This window comes from Apium graveolens, chromosome 3 (assembly GCF_009905375.1).
Source record: "Apium graveolens cultivar Ventura chromosome 3, ASM990537v1, whole genome shotgun sequence".
Classification (NCBI taxonomy): domain Eukaryota; kingdom Viridiplantae; phylum Streptophyta; class Magnoliopsida; order Apiales; family Apiaceae; genus Apium; species Apium graveolens.
The window spans coordinates 281,176,373-281,183,485 of NC_133649.1; the positions used below are offsets into that span (position 1 = coordinate 281,176,373).

At 41.2% G+C, this 7,113-nt stretch overlaps 1 non-coding gene across 1 annotated transcript; it reads right to left on the reverse strand.

The window, feature by feature from the left end:
- Positions 1 to 1,229: 1,229 nt before the first annotated feature.
- On the reverse strand, positions 1,230 to 1,336 carry LOC141716014 (small nucleolar RNA R71). The gene has a single exon (XR_012572749.1). It is a non-coding gene; the product is annotated as a small nucleolar RNA R71 (small nucleolar RNA).
- Between the last annotated feature and the right edge of the window lie 5,777 nt (positions 1,337 to 7,113).

The window sequence follows — 7,113 nt, forward strand, 5'->3', positions numbered from 1 at the left end:
TTGCCATGCTAGCATAGGTTCATGTATATGTATGCATGATTAGTGGGTAACTCTAATCGTTTTACTTGCCCTATGTAATCATAAGGAATAACTTGTGCTTAAATTGTTATGTTGTCAAATTCTGTAGACATATAGGGTCTCAACATAATTGATGCCTATTCAACGTCTATCTTAATTGTGGATGTTTGGTAGAATGGTATTAGTAGAACGAAAGTTGGTTTTTATCGGTTTCGTGTTGTTCGATTAATATCATCATCGTTACATGCTAAGGGTAAAAATAATAACTATTGAAGGAAGTAGTAATGAAGTTATGATCTCATGTGTGTTTAATATTGTTAATTCAAGTATCAATTAAGTGTTTAATTCTCACAGTTAATTATAGTTAATAATTAGTTAATCAAATCTAAGTGTTATTGTCTTGACATTGAGAAGTAATCATACATTGGTGAGTAAGTGCAATTGAACATAATTAGTCCGAGTCTCTGTGGGAATGAACTAGAATTTATTCTATATTACTTGTGAACGCGTATACTTGCGTGAATATTAGTGCGTGTTTTGTGCCTAACAAGTTTTTGGCACCGCTGCCGGGGACTCGGCGTATTTGTTTAGTTTATGTACTTACCATCAATGGTCGTTAGGACTCATTAATTAAGATGTGTTACTTATTGTTTCCGGTTGTGTTTCAGGTACTTTAGCAAGCGTTTATGCAAACACGTTCTCGTACTTGCAAGAGGACTTTAGATATGGCTGAGGAGACAGACTCAGTTCTTGATATTCCGGAGAAGATAGATTTTGAAGATTCGGATAAAGAGAGTGAGCAGAAAGAACCAATAATCATGGGTGATCTTATAGTTCCGACAGATCCAGCTCTTATGGACTTTTCTCGGCCAAAAATTGATGACATTCAGTCAAGCATCCTTCATCCGGCTATTCAGGCTAACACTTTTGAAATCAATTCGGGCACTATTCAGATGGTGTAGAATTCTGTTTCTTTCGGAGGTACTGCGACTGAAGACCCCAACATGCACATCAGGAATTTTGTCGAAATTTGTAGTACTTTCAAATATAATGGTGTGACTGATGAGGCTATCAAGTTGAGGCTTTTCCCATTCTCTCTGAGGGATAAAGCTAAGGACTAGTAACATTCTGAACCAGCTGGGTCGATCACTACTTGGCAAGATCTTGCGCAAAAATTTCTGGTGAAGTTTTATCCAATGGCGAAGACTGCAGCTATGAGGAGTGCTCTTACTCAGTTTGCGCAGCAACCAACAGAATCTATGTGCGAAGCTTGGGAGCGCTACAAGGAGATGTTGAGAAAGTGTCCACATCATGGTATGCTTGACTGGATGGTGATCACTGGTTTCTATAATGGTTTGGGGGCCCAATCGCGGCCAATGCTCAATGCAGCAGCTGGAGGCGCTTTGTGGGCCAAAAGCTATACTGAGGCTTATAATTTTATTGAAACTATGGCTGCAAATGAGCATCAAAACCCAACTCAAAGGATGATGCCTGGGACGGTAGCAGGTATTCTGGAAGTTGATGCAACAACAGCTATTATAGCGCAGCTCCAAGCGCCGTCTTTGAAGGTCGATTCTTTAGCCACCTATGGAGTCAATCATATAGCTATGGTATGTGAGCTTTGTGTAGGTTCTCATGCTACAGATCATTGTTCTCTTGTTAATGAATCTGTTCAGTATGTGAACAATTATCAACGACCGCAGTAGCCTGTGCCAGCTACTTATCATCCTAACAACAGAAATCATCTCAATTTCAGCTGGAGCAATACTCAGAATATTATTCAGCAATCATATCAGCAAGGCGTAAGTAAACAGTTTAATCCACCTGGATTCCAGCAACCACATCATTATGCTCAAAGGCAATCATATCCTCAACAAGGAGGTGCTGCTCCACCTTCTAGTGCTGATTTCGAGGAACTCAAGCTGTTGTGCAAAAGTCAGGTTGTTTCTATCAAGACCTTGGAAAATCAAATCGGTCAAATAGCCAATGTAGTGCTCAACCATCAACCTGGCACACTTCCCAACGATACTGAAGTGCCAGGAAGGAAGAAAGCTAAAGAGAAAGTCAAAGCTATTACTTTAAGGTCTGAAAAAGTTGCTGATGCTAAAAAAGCGAAAGACAGAGAAGCTGAAGTTGTTGATGAAGAAGAGAAGCAAAAGGAGAAAGCGGCGGAACCAAGGAAGACTACTGTTTAACACACTCTACCTGAGGGTAATATAGGGGAGAAACAACTCTATCCTCCACCACCTTTCCCTAAGATATTGCAACAACAAAAGCTGGAGAAGCAGTTCGGTAAGTTTCTGGAGGTGTTCAAGAAACTTCACATCAATATACCTTTCGCTGAGGCTCTGGAGCAAATGCCTAGTTATGCAAAATTCATGAAGAGTATTCTTTCAAGGAAGGTGAAACTGGATGACCTTGAGACCGTTGCTCTAACGGAAGAGTGCAGTGATGTGCTGCAACAAAAATTACCGCCAAAGCTTAAAGATCCAGGTAGCTTCACCATTTCTTGCACCATTGGCAAGTTGTCTTTCGACAAATACCTGTGCAATTTGGGAGCAAGCATCAATCTGATGTCGTTGTCTATCTTCAAAACGTTGAATTTTCCTGATCCAAAGCCCACCTACATGTCTCTACAATTGGCTGATTGTTCTATTATATATCCACGAGACATAGTGGAGGATGTGTTAGTAAAAGTGGATAAGCTCTTCTTCCCTGCAGACTTTGTCATTTTGGATTTCGAGGAAGATAAGAAGATTCCCATAATCCTGGGAAGACCTTTCTTGGCTACAGGTCGTACCTTGATAGATGTGCAGAAAGGTGAACTTACTATGAGGGTGCAGGATCAGGATGTGACATTCAATGTATTAAAGGCGATAAAATTCCCTATAGAAGACGAGGAGTTCTTAAAGGTGGATTTGATTGATTCTGCGGTCACTTCAGAACTTGATCATATGCTAATGTCTGATGCCTTAGAGAAAGCCTTGGTGGGGGAGTTTGACAGTGACGATGAGGATGGCAATGAGTAACTATAATATCTAAATGCTTCTCCTTGGAGGCGAAAGCTAGACATGCCATTTGAATCTCTTGGTACTTCTGATCTCAAAAATGCTGAAGGAAAGCTCAAACCATCTATTGAGGAAGCACCTACTTTGGAGCTTAAACCATTGTCTGAACACTTGAGGTATGCTTTTTTAGGTGATGCATCTACTTTACCTGTTATTATTGCATCTGACCTTTCAGGTAGTGAGGAGGACAAGCTCTTGAGGATCTTGAGAGAATTCAAATCGGCTATCGGATGGACTATAGCAGATATCAAAGGGATTAGCCCTTCGTACTGCATGCATAAAATTCTGCTAGAAGAAGGTAGTAAACCGACTATTGAACAACAGCGATGACTTAATCCTATCATGAAAGAAGTGGTGAATAAAGAAATTCTGAAGTGGCTAGATGCAGGAATCATATATCCTATTTCTGACAGTTCTTGGGTGAGCCCCGTGCAATGTGTACCTAAGAAAGGAGGTATCACTGTGGTAGCAAATGAGAAGAACGAGCTCATCCCCACTCGAATAGTCACAGGATGGAGGGTATGCATGGATTACAGAAAGTTGAACAAGGCCACGAGAAATGATCACTTCCCTCTTCCATTTATTGATCAGATGCTTGACAGGTTGGCCGGTCATGAGTATTATTGTCTTCTGGATGGCTATTCTGGGTATAATCAGATTTGTATTGCACCAGAGGATCAAGAAAAGACTACCTTCACTTGTCCATTTGGCACGTTTGCTTTTCGCAGAGTATCGTTTGGCTTATGTGGTGCACTGGCCACTTTTCAGAGATTTATGATGGCTATATTCTCTGATATGATTGGAAACAATGTCGAAGTGTTCATGGACGACTTCTCCGTCTTTGGACATTCGTATGATCAATGTTTGAATAATCTTCGTGTGGTGCTCAAAAGGTGTGTGGAAACTAATTTGGTCCTCAATTGGGGAAAATGTCACTTTATGGTACGTGAAGGCATTATTCTTGGGCATAAGGTCTCTAGCAAGGGTCTTGAGGTGGAAAAATCCAAGGTGAGAGTCATTAAAAATCTTCCACCACCTATTTTTGTGAAAGGAATCCGTAGTTTTCTTGTTCATGCGGGTTTTTATAGGCGTTTCATTAAGGACTTCTCGAAGATATCTAAGCCATTGTGCAACTTGCTCGAGAAGGATGTGCCTTTCAAATTTGATGATGAATGCTTGGCGGCATTCGAGACTCTCAAGAAGAGTTTGATAACTGCACCAGTTATTACGGCACCTGACTGGAAAGAGCCTTTTGAGATGATGCGTGATGCGAGTGATTATGCGGTAGGAGCAGTTCTTGGGCAGCGCAAGAATAATTTTTTTCATGTGGTATACTATGCTAGTAAGACTCTAAATGGAGCTCAAATGTACTACACCACTACTGAGAAGGAGCTCTTGGCTATAGTCTTTGGTTTCGAAAAATTTTGATCTTATCTGCTTGGGACAAAGGTGACAGTATTCACTGATCATGCTGCCATTCGTTATTTGGTCTCAAAGAAGGATTCGAAGACCAGACTTATTTGTTGGGTGCTCTTGCTACAGGAATTTGAGTTAGAGATCAAGGATCGAAAAGGTACTGATAATCAAGTAGCTGACCATCTCTCTAGATTGGAGAATCCCGATTCTACTTCTTATGATAAGACATTGATCAACGAATCTTTTCCAGATGAGCAGTTATTCACAATTCAGGAGGAAGAGCCATGGTTCGCAGATATTGTGAACTATCTTGTCAGCAATATAATGCCTCCTAATATGAATACAGCTCAAAAGAAGAAGTTTCTACATGAGGTGAAGTGGTACATGTGGGATGAACCGTATTTGTTTAGATAAGGAGCTGACCAGATCATCAGGAGATGTATCCCATTTTGTGAGACGGAGGGGATATTACGAGACTGCCATTCCACAGTTTATAGTGGACATTATGGTGGTGAAAAAACAACAGCTCGTATTCTGCAAGCAGGTTTTTTCTGGCCTACTTTGTTTAAGGATGCACATCAGTTCGTTTTAAGGTGTGATCGTTGCCAAAGAGTAGGGAATCTTACGAGGAAGGATGAGATGCCGTTAAATGTGATGCTGGAAGTCGAGGTCTTTGATGTTTGGGGAATCGATTTCATGGGTCCATTTATCTCATCCTGTAATAATCAGTACATCTTGTTGGCAGTCGATTATATCTCAAAATGGGTAGAAGTCAAGGCTCTACCGACAAATGATGCGAAGGTAGTGTTGAATTTTCTCCATAAGCAGATTTTCACAAGGTTTGGAATGCCACGAGTAATCATAAGTGATGAAGGGTCGCATTTCTGCAATCGTAAGTTCACTTCTATGATGCAGCGCTACAATGTGAATCATCGTGTTGCTACTGCCTATCATCCGCAAACGAATGGTCAAGCTGAAGTGTCTAATAGAGAGATCAAGCGCATCCTAGAGAAAGTTGTTTGTCTGTCAGGAAGGATTGGTCTTAAAAGCTCGATGAAGTTGTTTGGGCTTATAGAACAGCATACAAGACTCCACTTGGGATATCCCCGTTTCAACTTGTTTATGGTAAGGGATGTCATTTACCTGCGAAGCTTGAGCATAAGGCTTATTGGGCGTTGAAGAAGTTGAACCTTGATCTAGATGCAGCTGGGAAGAAGCGAATGCTTCAGTTAAATGAACTTGATGAATTTCGACTCCAAGCGTACGAGAACAACAAAATGTATAAGGAAAAAGTGAAAAGGTGGCACGACAGGAAGCTATATCCTAAGTCATTTGTGTTGGGGCAATAATTTCTTTTATTCAACTCTCGTCTCCGACTTTTTCCTGGAAAGTTGAAATCAAGGTGGTCTGGACCTTTTATTGTCAAAATTGTGTTTCCACATGGAGCGGTGGAGATTTTTGAGAATGATCTGGGCCAAGCATTCAAGGTTAATAATCAGCAATTGAAGCATTACTATGGGGACACGGCAAACCGAGAAGTGGTTAGTGCCGTTTTATTGTCAACTTGATCAAGGTACTCTACGTCAAGCTAATGACGTAAAAGAAGCACTTCTTGGGAGGCAACCCAATATTTGTGACTATAGGAACCCTTAGAAATTAGTAACCTATCCAAAACCACAAAAAAATCAGAAAAATTGGGTAAGAAAATAGTATTTTCCAGAAACCATTTGGGCTAAGCGGCCGCTCAGGATGCTGGGCGCCCGCGCAGCTTTGCTGAGCGACCGCTCAGCCCCCGACTGTTGAAAAAAAAATTCCTTCTAAATAATCCAAAAAAAAAATCATAAAAATTCAAAAACAAAAATACAACCTACAACCCACAATTTCTTTTCCCATAACCCACGTTTTTCCCTCACAACCCCACTCCTATTCAATTTTTAACCCTAATTTCTACCCTATATATACATACAACTCCTCTATATACACTCCCACATACTTTCAACTTTAAAACTCTCTCCTACACTCAAAACACAACTCTTAAACACTTTTTCTCAGTTTCAATGGCACCCAAGAGATCCCGAACTATTGATAGCAAAAGCACTGTTCCTACTGCTGATTCTTCGAGGGGAACTGCTGCGAGACCTCGTTTGTTTGATAGGGCTGCTGAGGAGGAGTATACTAGGCTTCTGGCTAAGCCAATTTTGAAGGAGAGGCGATTCTTACCATCGGGGAGGGATGGTGAGTTGTTGCCGATGATTGCTGAAAAGGGGTGGATTTCTTTTTGTGAGTCGCCAGAGGCGGTTCCGATGAGCGTGGTTCGCGAGTTTTATGCGAACGTAAAAGCTGAAAAGAATGGGTTTACTATTGTTCGTGGGCTTACAGTTAATTATCAGGCCGTGGCGATTCGTCGTGTAATTGGACAGCGACTGCGGAAGCCCACGGAGGAGAATTGGAATGAGAAGACCCCCGGGGACTTTGATTTGGATTTGATTTGTGCTACTCTCTTTCAGCCGGGCACGATTTGGAAGTTTAAGACTGGAACTAACGAGTATCATTCTTTTCCGGCGATTGCGATGAACAGGTATGCCCGTGCATGAAATGCCTTCATTTGTGC